Source organism: Ailuropoda melanoleuca, chromosome 8 (genome assembly GCF_002007445.2).
Source record: "Ailuropoda melanoleuca isolate Jingjing chromosome 8, ASM200744v2, whole genome shotgun sequence".
In the NCBI taxonomy this organism is placed as follows: domain Eukaryota; kingdom Metazoa; phylum Chordata; class Mammalia; order Carnivora; family Ursidae; genus Ailuropoda; species Ailuropoda melanoleuca.
Genome location: NC_048225.1, coordinates 20,793,332 through 20,809,505, shown reverse-complemented (window position 1 = coordinate 20,809,505; position 16,174 = coordinate 20,793,332). Strand labels below are relative to the sequence as shown.

The 16,174-nt window shown below is 53.5% G+C and overlaps 1 pseudogene; it reads left to right on the top strand.

The window, feature by feature from the left end:
- The first annotated feature begins 14,786 nt into the window (after nucleotides 1–14,786).
- LOC109490348 overlaps nucleotides 14,787–16,174 on the top strand; it is a 5,080-nt pseudogene continuing 3,692 nt past the window's right edge.

The following is a 16,174-nucleotide window of genomic DNA, read 5'->3' as shown; positions in this document are numbered from 1 at the left end:
CATGGGGTCCCCAACACTGCCTGGGTTCCGGGGGACTCGGGGACAGCTGCCCCTCACAGTCCGGGCTCCCATGTGGTGATGTTAGGGGAACGGCTTTACCAGAGCAAAGGGCATCGATCCCAAGGCTTGGGCTCAGCAACATGAAACCAACTAACACATAAATAAGTAACAGAAATGGAGAGAAACATCTTTCAAATGATTTCTGCCTCTTCAATCAAACAAAGAAACAAAACAAAAACCGAGAGGGTGGGGGCCACACAGAAATGGCGTGTGGCCACCCTGTCCTGTGTGCGGCTGCCTGACTCACACCTGGGACAGTGGAGAGCTTGTCCACAAGCCTGTCCTGGGGCCTCACTTCGAGCCTTCAGGACATGTCCACATCTGCGTGTCAGTCGCCAGTCAGCATCCCCGGCGTCTAGCCTTAACTTTGGCCGTTCTGCTCTGGTCCGTCCTGAGGGCAGCAGGGGACCTGATCCTTGGCCCCTGTCCGTCCTCGCACATGCACTCAGTGGCCTGAGGATTCCACGGGGGCAGGCGGAGCAGTCTTGGCTCTTACACAGTCACGACATTGGGAGCAAGGCTGCCCCTGCATGCAGCCTCTGAGGGGAGGGCACAGTCCAGCCTGGCCCTGTGTCCCCCTGTGCTGGGTGCCAGGCAGGCATTGGGCCCCATGGGGATTCAGAGGCTCCTCCTTCCTGAGGGGGGGCGCAGAGTGCAGCTGGTGACCCAGAAGGCATGACTCACTCAGATGGCCTGGGGGACTCAGCCGGCCTCCTTCCCCTCTCTCCCTCAGAGCCCTACGAGGCCGGCCGGGTCTCTCTAGGACGTGCAGTCACCTCACAATCTTCCTCTCTAGCCCCTGGCTCTCTCCTTCCAAAGAAACACCTGTTTCCTGAGCACCGTCCTCCAGCAGGTGCTGCTGGGTGGAAGCCCCGCGTCCATGGCATTCTGTCTCTGCCCCCGCAGCCCACCGGGACACAGGGGGCCTCCAAGCACCTCTGTCCCAGGCCTGCTCTCCCCTCACCAGGAAAGCCCCAGTTTACTTGGAAATTCTGCATCCGTGCGTGTATGATGCACTTGACTCTCTCATGGCCACTGTGGGTTCCAAGGTCTTCTTCTCCCTGGACTCAGGACCTCAGCCCATTTCACCTGCCACCACTTCCTTTACCTGGGCTGACACCACCCCCGCAAGGAGAGTAGCCCCTTCGCCGAGTGTCAACCCTTCACCTTCAAAGGAACAAAGGGTATTTGGGCACGTGGGGATTTTGAGGGTCGAGGCTTCACAGAGGGGCGTGCTGCACAGGGTGCGAGACTGCCTTCCACACTCCTCTCCCAGCCCCCTCCCCTCTCTTTGCCCTGGAGCCCAGCAGCAAGCACAGCGCGGCCCAGAGTCTTGCTCACATCACTAGGAGGAACGCTTTTCGTCTCCGCTCCTGACGTTGGCCCTGGGTCTACTTCCCGGAGGTACTGGCTCAACCATCTCTCCACAAAAGCAAAGGTCTCAGCTTTTATTTATTAACGATTTCATGTATTTATGTATTTATTTGAGAAGAGAGAGAGCAGGAACAACGGGGAGGGGCAGAGGGAGAGAGAGGGAGAAGCAGACGGCCCCGCTCAGCTGGGAGCCTGTTCCAGGCTTGGATCCCAGGGTCGGATCCCAGGACCCCGAGTTCATGACCTGAGCCAGGAGCAGAGGCTTAACGCCCGGAGGCACCCAGGAGCTCCTTGGCTTTTAGGAATGGAAACAATTGAAGGTTCCTTGTCTTCTCCCTCCTCAGCAGAGCCATCAGTCAGCCTCAAGACAATGCCAAGTCACTTCGAAGTCAGTTTTCTCTGATTCTGTTTGTCTCTGTTACGTGATTATTTTCCTTTAATCATCCATAACACACATGCGGCCACTCTCTAGGACTCCCCCAAAAGCNAGGACTCCCCCAAAAGCTCTGGATCGGGAGTTCAGAAGTCAGGCTTTGGAGGCTTTCCGCAAATCCGAGGCAGCCCTTTGTGAGCCAGCACAGGGCAGGGTCCCACTGGCCACACCCAGGGCCAACACGGGAGCCCAGGTCCGACCCACGTGGGCTGAAGCTTGTCAGGCTGCCCGCTGCCGCCGCTCAGGCTCTCACCTCGCACACAGGCAGCCCCGCGCCTGCCGGTCTGTAGCTCCGAATCAGTCTGGAGCTCTGAGCATCCCTAGCGGAGCCCTGAGCGGCCCGCACAGCTGGGGCCTGACATCTGTGCACCTCCTGACCCGGGAATACTCCCCGACGTCACAAGGGGGCGCCACCGACCCGCTGCCCTGCCCTGCCTGGGAGGCTTGGTCTCAGGGGTGGTCTCAGATGAATTATTTGAGAATTGCTTGTTTTGCTTGTTTTGATTGCCAAATTAACGGAAAACAGAGAAGTGACGATGGTGTAGCAGAAATGAGAAGTGTAGTTTGCATGACTTAGTGCTCCATCTCACACAGAGAAGCAGTAACTGCGGGGCAGGGAGAACTCGAGCTTCGGCTGGAGGCTCCCGGGCCCCATCCAGGGCAGTCCAGAGCAGCCTTCCTGAGAACTGGGCAGGACCAGCGGGTTCGCAATGCTGAAAGGAGCATATGATAGATTGTGTCCGAGGGAGATGTGTCTTTAGGAATTTAAATTTTTGGTAAAGATTTTAAGCAGTTTCTGCACCCGATGTGGGGCTCGAGCTCACAACTCCAAGATCAGAAGTCACACAATCCACTGACTGAGACCCCCAAGTGCCCCAGGAATTGGAGATTTTTCCTTATCTAGGAATGCAAACCTGCTTATACCACGAAGCTAATTTTCACATTATTTGCACATGCATTTTCAGCATCCATGGTGCCTGGAACACACCTGAGCTGGCAGAAGGTTCTGCCCAGAGCTGAGCCCTGAGCCTTTTAGACCACCATTGCTAGGTTTTTGAGAGAAAAACCCCAGCCCTTAATCCTGTCCCAGTTCCAAGAGGGAAGAGTCAGGGCCAGTGTGCAGTTCCCAGACTGGGTTGGGGCCCGTCTGCTGCTTTGGTCCTTTCCCCAGTCCAAGTCCCAGGTCCACGGGAATAGGGGGTGGTGCCCTCGGGTCTCTCTCAGGCAGGACACAGTCACATTCTCAGTTCCTGCCCATAGATCCAGCTGCACCCGTTTGCCCCCTTGTGTGCAGATGAAGACTCCCGCTGATGGGGCGCTTGGAGGCCAAAACGCCACCGAAATTGGTGGGCCTAGGTGAGCACTGAGAGCTATCAGAGCTCTTGCCACCAAATCCAGGGATGCCTGAGTTCAGGGGAGCTGGGCATGGAACCGGTCAGATGGGCCCTAGGGTCCCCGCCTGCCTAAGAAGACTTCCGGGCGAGGAGGTGCACCGGGAACCACCGCACAACTCACCCCAAGGCATGTTCCTTTCAGGGGATGAGTTCGGGTCCAAGAACCCAGAGGATTCACCAAAGTGATGCTTAAACTGTAGACACTCAAAGGTGCTTTCTCCGGGCACACGTGTTTAATTTATGTGTGAAACCTATAGTCTGGAAGCTAGAATTATCTACCAAAATGAAAAAACGTTACTGTATCCTGAAAGCTTGTTATGGTACCGATCAGGTTGAGGGCCCCAAAATCTGGTGCTTAGCACCCGTTTGGACCCGCCCAGACAGATGTGGGGGAACTGCGTTTGTGGCTAAACGTCCTGCCAAACCACTGAAACCCTTCAGTATAACGACAACGCCCATTACGATAATGTAAGAAAATATGAGAAGTTCACGGACAAGTAAGGGTTCCAGAATTCAACGAGCAGGACGGGATACCTATTCTAACTGGCATGCAAAAGCTTCCAAAAGGCCTCAAAGTTCCAAAATAGCTTCATTGAGAGATTCTTGGCAAAACACCAGTAAGAAACGACAGGCTCGGGCTGTTCAATATGACCAGCAATTGTTACTGTTTGTCCCCCAGAAACTGCAGACTAGCTCTGTCCTTGAAATTGGCCAGATTGCAGAGCCTGATACAAGTAAAAAGAAAAAAAAAAGTGTGCATCCTCCCCTCCAGTAAAATGGACTAGTTCCCCAGAGGGGCAGAAAAGCCTCTGCAACCTTCCCGAAGGTATTTACTGCAGAAGAACACGTGGCTGGAGGGTGGCCCCACCTATGATAGCGTTTCAGTGGCAGCCCAGTTCCTGAGGCCTCGGAGTCCCTGGCCCCACCTTACAGATCTCTGCGAGGCTAGAATGCAGCCCTGGAAACCAGCCACACTGCTGAGGCCTGGTCCCCAACCCCCAGCCCTCCCCTGTTTATCCCAAAGGGCTTGTAGCTTGCATTCTGGGCCTCTGAGATGTAAATATCACAGGACAGACTTCAGGGAGGTGATCACATCAGGAATTGGAACTGCATGTGGAACTTGGGCCCCTGGGGAATCCTAAGCGTGGGGAGTCTGAAGGTCTCTACCCAGCCGTCTGCAAGGTCCCTACGCATGTGTTAGAGATGGGTGCTATTTTCTACCTCCAGATGGGATCCCCGAAATTCATTCAAAAAGGACGCTAGGTAACTGACATAAAGAAAATCAAGCACTTTCCTAAATTAAAGTCTTCATAGAGATTCTCAGAATGATCACAGGAACCACCCCCACCACTTTTCAGGCTCATGGGCTCTGGCATAATCGTGCAAGGAAAAGCTAGTTTGAGTTTGGTTTCATGAAATCAGGCCTGTCTTCAGACGTCACAGGATTAAAGAGCGGGCAGAAATACCACCTGTATTCTACCTGGTCAAACCAGCTCATGCTCTCTCTCACAAAATTGTCAGCAAGCAAAATAGCTTGGAATGATGGCCACTGTGTCTAACATCTCAAGGAGTTGTTGAGAACGGTATAAAGATAATTATTAGGAGCAAAGAAAATAAATAGAAATAGCATAAAAACATTTTTAGGTGGACTTTGTAAGTTTCTTGGGTCTCCTGGTCATCTGAAGCCTTAAGTGATCCTAAGTTAAATGAGATAATAANGGTTTTCCTTCCTACATTATGATGCAGGAAAATGTTTCTAACCATAATATTTCAGGCTTTCTTTCCTTCAATAGAAAAGCTCTCATCCACCTGCTGTTTGATCCAGCAAGACCTTCGTCAGAGTTTGCTTCCGGGGAACCCGTCACTCCGTGATCCTCGGACACCCACAGAGCATCCTAGCTTACGTCTATTTACCGATTCAGTACACATGTGCCTTTAATGCCTAGAGCGCCGACGAACCCGGGAGGGAATCTTAGTGGGATTTAAAGTCTGCGTCATGATGTTACAAGGTATCGCCGCGATGCGTGTGTGAGAGTCATTGCCTCTTCATGTGTGTCGAATGAGCGACTTTGCTATTTGTGAATGAAAAATATTCGTGAACATTTCCTCTGCTCAGCGTAGTATCGACCATTGTGCCAGAGAGTGGAGGCCAGGTTTGTGACAGTGACACTCAAGGGATTCTCTCATTGAGGTGACCAGGCGGGCACAGGGTAGTTTTCTCCGGCTACGCAGACACAGCTGTGGACGTCACCAAAAAGGTGACCTGTGAGCAGGGACCTGAGGAAGCAGGTGAGTGAGGCCTGAGACTCCCAGAGAAAGACCTTCCAGAGCAGCAAGTGCAAAGGTCCTGAGGCAGGACTTGCTCGGGGCTTTGCTTGAATCGCTAAGGAGCCTGGAAAGTCTGGAGTGGCAGGGGTCATAGCAGGTGAGGGGAGAGAACCACTGGACCCCGGATCTTGCAGGGCCTCGCAGTCCCTGGAAGGATCCAGCTTTCCTGGGAGCAAGTTTCCGGGGAGCCAGGGAAGGTGTTGAGCAGACAGGGGACCTGATGTGCCCGTGGTGTCCCAGGAGCAGCCTGCCTACAGGTGTGCAGCACAAGGTGTGTGGGTGAGGAGGAGGGCTGCGGTAGAGGCAGGGAGACCAGACAGGAACCTGCTGGGGTCTGCCTGCTTTCCTCCCTTCCTTCCTTCCTTCCTTCCTCCCTTCCTTCCTTCCTTCCGTCCTTCCATCCTTCCTTTCTTCCTTACTTTCTCCTTCCTCCCTTCCTTCCTTCCATCCTTCCTTCCTTCTTTCTTTCCTTTCTTCCTTCTTTCTTCTTTTTTCTCTCTCTCTTTCTTTTTCCTTTTTCCCCTTTGTGGATCTGATGGGCTTTTTAAAAACACAATCTTCCAAATATCTATGAAATAAAAAAATTCTATGATTATTTGTGAGTACAAGAAAGCCTCCTCTGCATTTCTCTTCATTTAACTTTCTAACGAATTAAGTGTTTATTTGAACGAAGGCAGAAATCTCTGTCCTGTGTCATCTGAAAGCCAGGCGGACCCCTGAGCTTGTAGGTGTTACAGCTCCGTTGTCTCCAGCAGCCGGTGCCGCTCCTGACACGAAGGATGTCGCTTCGGTTACTCGGTAGTCCCCCTGCTCTTCTCTCGAGGAAAGGGTCCTACCTTCCTTCTTCTTGCCCTGGGTGCTGCAATCTCACAGTGGCGGGTGCGGTGGGGTCTTACTCTGCGTTTCCTCCTTGACACTTGCCAGACGCTTTCTACTAAAGATTTATGTCTCACTTGAGGAAAATGGGAGAAATGTTTTTTGAGGATAAATTCTTCCCATTGCTTTTCTGGAATGCCGTAGCTTGGCGTTGCCCTCTGGGCCGACCGTCCCCATCTTAGGAATTCCTCATCCATGGCTGTCTTTGTCATTTTTGTCTGCTCCGGGCCCTGGAAGGCCAGACAGGCGGGAGGGGAGAGGGGAGAGTACAAGGGCCCAGACGGTGTCTTCAAGAAAAAGGAAGGAGCCGCTCACACATGCTTCCGGGGAGTTAGGGAGAGAAGGGCTGACAAAGTTGAGGCCCAGTGTCCCAAACCTCCTGCCCTCCGTGGCCCCCTGAAGCTCAGGGCAGGGTAGGCTTGGGACCCCAGCCGGGCCTGATGGGGTCTGACCGGCTAAAGGTCAGGTCCGGGAGAAAACGCTTCGAGGCTGGTGGTGTTCACTGTTAACATAAAAATCGGAAGCCCCCCAAAGGCACGTCGCTCGGGTCCACGAGGGATTTGGCCTCCCCGCCCCCCCCCCAAGGCACACTCACCCCAGCCTAAGCCAACACCCAGAGGCCTCCCCCATGTCTACTCAGGTCCTCACTGACACACCAGTGGTGGACTCAGCTGAGGGGAAATTCGTGTCCTCTTCCCGCGCTTTGTCCCTGGGACTCTCCCCCCTCTGGCTGCAGGAGGCCTGTGGAGAGGAGGCTCCCAGGAGCGGATCCCCCAGAGCGCAGGAAGCCCTGCTGCTCCTGTCCAGACACCGCCTCTCACTGGGCTTCGCCTGACTCGGGGGCTCTCTGCGAGCTGCCTTGGGGCAGGAAGTGGAGCTAGAGTTGGAATGGATTTGTTGGTTCGATAATCTGGGGTCCGAGCAAAACCTCATGTCTCATTCTCTGACGCCATCCCTAATCGGACACCCCACCACCACCGACCCAGGTGCTGAAACGACCCGTCTCTGTGATTTTGGGGGCTTCTCCCTCCGCTCATTTCCTTCAGGGCAGCGTCTGAAGAAGACCCGCACCCGTGGAAGTTCACGAACGTTTGCCTGCACTCCGAGCAGAACCATCTGCCTGTGCTGAGCTGCTGGCCCCTGTTCTGGTCTCACGCTTGGGCCTCACTGGGTCCCGCCAAGTCTGAAATCCATGGAGACGAGGGGCCACCTCTCTGAGTGGACCGTGTCCCTGTGAGGTCACCTGCTCCTTCAGGCGCTGCCAGAATCAAGGTGGGGAGAAGTCATCCCAGTGTCCCACAGTCCCCAAGGCATTCCCTCCTCTCCCCACGAGCGAGCGAGGTAATCCTGCCAAGGGCTTCAGGCTTCCAGATAAACCAGCAAATGGGGGAGGTTGTTCGCAAACAACTTCTGTTTGTGCTAGCCAAAAAATCCTCCCTGAGGCCAGCCATAAAATGAACTGGAAACTTCCTGGGAGACAGTGGGAGCTATTTTGTGAAGGGGAGAAAGGGAACACAAAAAGAGTAGGTCAGCTGGAATTCCTGCCACAAAATGGTTTTTGTCCTGTGTTGAATCTTGTACAGAAGGAAAAGAGGAGTTAGGGGGGCTTTCTAAAGCACCAGCAGCGAGCTGGCAGAATCCCCTGCTTGTCTCCCATCCTCAAGTGAGAGCACAAGGCTGGGCAGAGCCCCTGGGCGGGCAGAGACCCCTGGCCTGGTGGCAGCTCCTGGGACCAGTGCTGGGTGGCCCCTCAGAGATATGGGAAGTCTGTGTGGGAACGGGAGGGAAAGCTTACCGTCTACCAGTGTCACTTGGGTTCTCAAGGTCCTCCCCCACCCTGTGAGCCTGGGGAGAGTGGCTGTCCTGGTACAGCTGTCCCCACCTCAGCCCCCTGCACTTCCTGCCAGGGACACACAGGACACGTAACCGCTCTTCTCATTCCTTTTATTTATTTATTTTTCAATTTTATTTGTAGGGAATATCTACCCCCCACACGNCAGAATCCCCTGCTTGTCTCCCATCCTCAAGTGAGAGCACAAGGCTGGGCAGAGCCCCTGGGCGGGCAGAGACCCCTGGCCTGGTGGCAGCTCCTGGGACCAGTGCTGGGTGGCCCCTCAGAGATATGGGAAGTCTGTGTGGGAACGGGAGGGAAAGCTTACCGTCTACCAGTGTCACTTGGGTTCTCAAGGTCCTCCCCCACCCTGTGAGCCTGGGGAGAGTGGCTGTCCTGGTACAGCTGTCCCCACCTCAGCCCCCTGCACTTCCTGCCAGGGACACACAGGACACGTAACCGCTCTTCTCATTCCTTTTATTTATTTATTTTTTCAATTTTATTTGTAGGGAATCTCTACCCCCACACAGGGCTCAAACTCACCCCCGGGAATCAAGAGTTTCGTGCTCTTCCATGAGCCAGCCAGGTCCCTCCGGTCTTCTCCTGCTTTTAAGAACTTCCCCCCATTCTCTTAATCATAAATATTTCCCATTATGAAACCCTTGCCCCAGATATCCCCCAGGATCACAGCCTACCTCAGGGACAGCTTCCACCCTGTCCCCAGCCCCAGATCCCCACTGACATTGACCTCATCCTTGCCTACATTCCACAGCCAAGGGTCATTGTGTTGTATGTCCTGTGCTGTGTTCTAGGACAGCAATTTGACTGATTCTATTCTCCAGGATATAAATATTGTCTCCTGCCCCCAAGCCCCCTACTTGTACGTGTTGGGTCCCTGTCCCAGAAGCAGACCCGGGAGAGGACCTTCAGCCCTCCATCCCCTCTGGGCTAAGTCCTAATGTTCAATTCACTGTCATGTGCCACCATGACATCAGTGTAACCGGGAGGGCCTGGAATGGTCCAGCGAATTTCCCACCTCATTCTGATCCTGTAGATAAGGTTCCCAGGGACCAGTCCCTTCCTCAAGGCACCAACGCAGATTGCCGTTCCCTGACCGCCTGGTATTATCCCTATGACCCAGTCCCAACCGCTCTGAAAACCCAGGGTCACCTAGTCTCTTCCTTCTACAGAGCCCGCCCTGCACAGTCTCTGTGTGATGATGCTGTCCCCACATGCCACCCCATAAGGCCTGTGTGGCGTGAGGNCATGAGTTGTCCTCCTGCCCCTGCCGTGAGAGGGTGGGACTGCTCAGGGTTGTCAGTCTCATCTGTCCACTGTCACACAGGCTGCTTTTGGTCATCTTCGTAAACGAGGCGTGGGAATCCCTCCCTCATCAATGGGGTGGGCAGGACGTGCACACCACCCTCTCAATCCAGGGGAGGACGCACGTGTCCTGGGAGCCATGAGGGTCCGCTGGCCTGGGGATCTTGCANCTTGCGGGGAGAGTCAGGGAGAAGCTGGAAGGGGTGCCTGGCTTTGGGCTGAGCCCAGCAGCTGGTGCTCTCCGTCTTCTTGTCGGAGCTCTTCAGGAATCACGATCAGGGGGGTTAGAGAACCCCTTCTGACTGTAAACTAGAAATGAGTCAGTATTCTGATGGAGCCAGATGGGTCCGAAGACAGCCTCTCAGAAATTGAGACATGGACAAGTTCACTTCTCTAAGGTGAGCTGCAGGGACGTGGTGCACAGGCATTAGAGAGAAACCGTTTCTGCAGAGGGGGCTCCCCACCCCCGGGACCGGCCCCTCCTGGAGCAGGACAGAGTATTGGCGATCTGTGCCGAGCAGGGCCCCGGGTGCCCTGGGGCAGAGAGCCGGAGCCCAGGCCTGGGTGCCAGGTCCCAGCTGTGCAAACCTGGCCAGGGTGCTGGCCTCAGTGTTCAAGCGCACAAAGTGGGGCGTGCAGTGCCCAGCACACAGGAATCAGGGGCACAGATGGGGGTGCTCCTCATGCTCTTGCCCGAGGCCTGGTTCTGGGGGAACGCTCAGATGAAAGTCATTATCCTTTGGAATCTTTGGAGCCTTCGGGCAGATGGAAAGTAAGAATAGTGTCGTGGAATAACCGCTCTGCTCTCGGGGGCTTTGCACACATTGCTGGTGAGGAAGCCCAGCAGGAAGAGCGTGTGTGTGAACTTGCCCTGAAGTCTCGGGGTCCAGTCTGGCCCCGCATTCAGCCTCCAGCCGAAGAGTTTGGACCGACCGTCCGTACCTTCCATGTCTCCACTTAGGATTGTTCAACTGCCAGTGGTGTGAAAGCTATACACTTTAAGTAGAAACTGTACTTGGTTGGTTTTTTTTTTTTTAAGATTTTATTTATTATTTATTTGAGAGTCAGAGAAGAGCCAGAGCATGTATGGGAGCGGGGGGAGGGGCCGGGGGAGAGGAAGAGAGAGAATCTCAAGCAGGCTCCACACCCAGCATGGACCAAGGCACTGGGGTCGCTCTCACGACCCTAAGATTATGACCTGAGCTGAAATCAAGAGTTGGACCATTAATTGACTGAACCACCCGGGTCCCCCAAATGGTACTTTGATTTTAAATTTGAATCTTTCTCTGGGTGGGGAGAGGCACTGGGACATGCCCTCCATGGGGGTGGAAGTGGCAGGCCACACTCCCAGTCAGCCCCGCTGACAGGAGGGTGACCACAGAGCCTGACAACCATTTGTCCCTGCAATCACGCTGTGACACCTTCATGACATTCGTCACTAAATTACAGGAGATATTGGACTCTGGTATAAAATGGGCTCACGTCAATGACTTTGCCCAACTATGGGCTGCTGTGAGTGTTCTGAGGGTCAACAGTGGGCCAGGCCAAGTGATGATAGGTAGTTGGTGAGGTGTGTATTCAATGGTCCCTTGACTTTGGATTTTGTGACCCAAGATGGGTTTGCTGGGATGTAACTTCATTGGATGTCAGGGAAGATCTGTGTTGGTTTCCTATTGCTCCTGAAAAACCTACCACCACTTAGTGGGTTAAAACAACACACACTTATTCTCCTCGTATTCCAGAAATCGAAAAATCTAAAATGAGTCTTATGTCGCTAAAATCCAGATGTGAGCAGTGCCGGATCCTTCTGGAGCTTCTGAGGGAAAAATCCTTTCCTTGCTTCTTTCAGCTTCGGAAGGCTGCTGGCATTCCTTGGCTTATGACCCCCTCCCATCGCCCCAACTTCTGCCTCCCTCACCACATTCCCCACTACGGACGAACCGATCTGCCTTCCTCCCATAAGGACCCTTGTGCTCAGTCGAGTCCCAGGCAGAAAATCCAGTCTCATGGCTGCATCTCCAGGTCCTTAATGACATCTGTTTACCCCCTTTCTGCAGGACAATATTTGCCAGTTCCAGGGGTTGGGACTCGGACACGTCTGCAAGCCACCCTGTCACAGACACACAGACACAGATATCTATGTGCACTAGTATGCATGTGCATATATATATATATATATATCTGAAAAGATTTATTTTCAGAAATGGAGTCACGTGATCATGAGGGTTGACAGGTCACATGTTAGGCCAGCCACCTGCAGCCTGGGCACGGAGCAGTCTTAGGGAAGAGTGTCTTCTCCTCCAGGACGCTGTTTTGGCTTTTCAGGCCTCCCACCGATTGGATGAGCTGCACTCGTGTTAGTGATGGGAATGTCTCGTCCTCACAGTCAACTGCTTGTCCACACCTAGAAAGATCTTCACAGAGACACCTGGACTAGCGTTTGACTCCATAACTGAGGACAGAGCCTCCCCAAGTGGACGTGTAAAGCTAACCATCCCTGAGGTGGACATTCATGTTTTCCATCCTGTCTGGGGCGTCTTCAGCCATTGTGTCTACGGCCATGTTTTCTGCTCCTTTCTCTCCCCTCCTGATTCTTCCACATGCGTCTGGGTGGGGGCCTGACGGTGCCCCGCATGCCTCTGAGGTGCTGTTCATTCTGATGCTTTTCTCCTTATCCTCAGATCGCATAGTCTCTATCAACCTGTTAAATATCTCTGGTTCCTTCTTCAGCCGGTCAAAGGTACCGCAACCCCTCTGGTGACTTTTTCATGGAAGCTGACCGTATCAACTCCAGAATTTCCATTCGGTTCTCTTTCGTACGTCTATCTCCTCATTGCTATCGGGGGAGCTGTCGGGTCCCTTCAGTTGCTGAACACACCCATAAGGGTTGCTTGGCCACCGTGGTTAAATCAGACATCAGGCTGTCTCACCACAAGGGTCTTTCCCCCAGCTTTACTGAGGGATAATGGACAATAAAATGATATCTGTTTAAGGGGGTACAATGTAATGATTTCATACTTTGTGAAATGATGACCACATCAAGCTAATTAATCACTTGGCACAATTACCTTTGTTGTGTGTGTGGTGATGAGTGAGGGATAGGCCGGGCTAGATAGGGAGAGACAGATAGGGGGCCACATGATCAGCCTCACAGAAATCCCAAAAATGCAGAGAGTAAGGAAACCAGAGATAAGGGAGCACTCCAGGCCCCCCTGCCCTAGGTGTCCAAGGCAGGAGTCTTATGACAGTCTTCTGTGGTCCATAGAAAATAACCGGACCTTAAAAAGAAAAAAGCCATTAAAGATGTTATTACCACCAATGGTGCTGCCAGCACAGAAGTGAAAAGATTTAAGTTGGGGGCACCTGGGTGGCTCCGTGGATTAAGCATCTGCCTTTGGTTCATGTCATGGTCTCAGGGTCCTGGGATCGAGTTCCGCATCGGGAACTCCCTGTTCAACGGGGAGTCTGTTTCTCCTTCTCCCCCCTGCTTGTGCTCTCTCTCTCTCAAATAAATACCAACCCTAAAAGCCCTCAGTGGCAACCCTGTCAGGACCCCTCTCACTCCGAAGAGCTTTTTCTATAGCCTTGCTTAATAAAGCTCTATTGCTTTCCTCATTCTCCATTGTCCGCGAGATTCCTTCCACGAAGGTCTTGTCCATTGTCCACGAGGGTGAGACAAGAACCTCGCTCTCCCGCTCCAGGGAGGGCACGCTCAGCTTCCCCCACGGCAGATGGCAAGCACACCGCGGGGCGTTCACGGCCGTCACCGGGCTCACACTAGCTCGTCAGCAAGGAGTCTGCTCCTCACTGAGCGTCGGAACCCTTTACCAACATCCCCCCACCCCCCTCACAGACTGTTTCCAGCACCACTTCTGTCCTGAGTGGGGGTCCCACGTGCCTGGGGCCTTTCTGGGACGTAACCGGACATTGGAGGTCAACTATGGTAGCAACTCTGGGGAGCGATTTCTGCTCTTTCGTCCCAGCTCCCAGTGCTTTGGGTGGTTGCTTTCTTGACTGTATTTCGTGACTTGCCTGGACATTTGTCATGAAGTTGACTTGCCCGCAGGGAAAAACGTCTGCTGTCTCCCCACAGAGGGTCAGCTGCGTGCACGCGCCCTGGGACCCGGGGAGGGTGGTTTAGCAGGACATTCCAGAACTGGCTCTTTCCCTCTTCCCTCTGTTAGGCTCTCCGCCTCTGGGGCTTCAAGCCAACTGTGAGGCTCCACTCATTACGGGCTAACGGCTAACGGCTCCATGATTTCAACAGGGCCTTGGGGCAGAAAGGGCGCCCCTGTTTGAACTTGCTCGATGTCTTTAGGGCTCTTCCCAGAGTTTTGAAATGATGGTTTTAAAACTATTTTTCACCTGTTAGGAGTGTTTCACTGGGTGGGGTGGGTGTGCAGTTCTTCCTCTGGGAAGGGATCCCTCCACCTGCTGTAACCTAGCATCCCGAACAGAAGAGATTACTTAAAAAAGAAATGGTAAGTTTAAAAAAAAAAGAAGAAGAAGAAAGAAAACCAAGTACGGGTTACTTGCAGCATAGCTCTTAAAGATTGGAGGAGAAGTACTTTCCTCTGCCCCTTTCGGCCAAACATGACAAAACAATGCAGACGTGTTTTATTTCTAAGAAATGAGACAACCCTGCACCAACTCTGTTGTGTGCTGTTGTGTTCAGGCCCGCACTCCCCAAAAGTCTAAGCATGTGTTCATTTCTCTGTGTTTATGGACTAGGAGAGAATCTGGAATAGGGTGGGTATGTTTTTTCACACCGTTCTTCAGTACTTCCCTTAACTGCGGCCAGCTTCTTTAGATGGGGACATATTCCCTAATTCACTTGAATCTCAAACGCCAAGGCTACGTAGGTCAGGCTTTCTTATTCCATTTACAACTGGGAAATTGAGATACAAGGAGCGATGTCCTCTTACTCAACTTGGCTCCCTCGGTCAAGCCAGTGGAGTGAGCTACGCCACGATCACTGGGGGGAAGGCAGGGCCCTGACTCCTGAGGCACTTTGTCCCCTCTGTACCCTGGGGCAGTGAGCCTTCGCTGGGCTGCCATTGGCTGCTCCTGTAGACCGCGCATATAAAGCCGGAATTCTCAGAGGCTCTGGACACCGGCGCCTCTGCCCTGCTTCCGCCAATCCTTGGAGCTGCGAACAAACGCGGAGATGGGTCGATGCCTCCTGCTGCTGCTGCTCGTCCTGTCCTCACAGCTGGACTTCCTACAAGGTGGGCCACTGGGGAGCGAGGGGAGGGCCATGAGGACTGCCGGGGATCTGGGCGAGTGGGGGTGCCAGGCCAGGTGAGACTTCTCCCTCGGACTCTAGATCTCCCTGTCTTGTCCTGACTTACACCCAACCAGTAGCATTACCACGGGGCTACTATTCAACCGGAGACATCTTATTTTGTAGGGACACATTTCAATGCCTTTCTGCTTGTCACTTGGTTTTTCATAACTTCATCTCCTTAAACACACTTCAGGCGGATAGGTGTTGGTCCTCCCTTGGTGGCACCTCAGATTTCAAGTCTTGGGTTATCCCGTGGCATCAGGATGGCTTCTCACCCCAGATCTGGCTCCGATGTCTGGACCCATGAGGTCACATTGCACCCAGAGGGAATGAGAAGGTTTTCCACTCACCTGCTGAAACTTGCAGAAAAGCAGGACTTGTGTCCAACTGCTCTTTGAATGGCCTGAGGAGCAAGGAAGGGCGACTGGCTTGGGATTGACCAGGTGGTTGGGAGAGGGCCAGGGGGTGTTCCTGCCGCAGCAAGGGCCTGTGTGTTTTGAACCTCGCCCCCCCGCCATGCCACTGGCCGGAACCCCAGGGCCCGGATGTGGGGCAGAAGGGAGCAGACTGGAGAGCTGTCCCCGGGCACACATCAAGGAATGGAGTCAGACACTCTAACAGTGGGAACAAAGGTGGGTTGCGTCCCATTGTGGGCACTTAGATTGGATCACGAATTATTCTTCAGCGGCTTCACCGAGTTCCCACGCGCTTGCTGACAGGCAGCCGGGCCACGGTTTGCCGAGAGCCGCTGGGTTCCTCATCACCTTCCACGCAAACTTCTAGAATGCAGTTACTCTACCTGCGTGTGCGTGCGTGTGCGTGCGTGTGCGTGTGCGTGTGTGTGCGTGTGCAGTTACGTAGTAAGGAATCATTTATACTTGATCCACACGCATAGACACACACACTATACAAGTGTGTGCACACGGGGTACAGTTAGTCTCGTAGTGACACTGTCACCACAAACCATGTGCTTCTATGTCCATGTGAACTCTAACACTGAACCGATAATAGCATTCGGAAAGGTCAGATGTTCGACCCTCTACAGAATATGCGTCCACAGCTTTGATTGGATCCCTGGCTTGAGTGCAAAGTGGGCAGATCGCCGGTGTCACCGGCACCCCTGCTTGCCACAGCCTCCCTCCGCCCGCGCCCTCAGCCTAGTGACAGTCGAGGTGTGACAGTCGAGGTGTGTTGGTGGGTGTGCGTGCACTGGAAGACTCACAAGACGAACGATGCCAAACGAATCGAGAAAACACTCGTTTGATCTA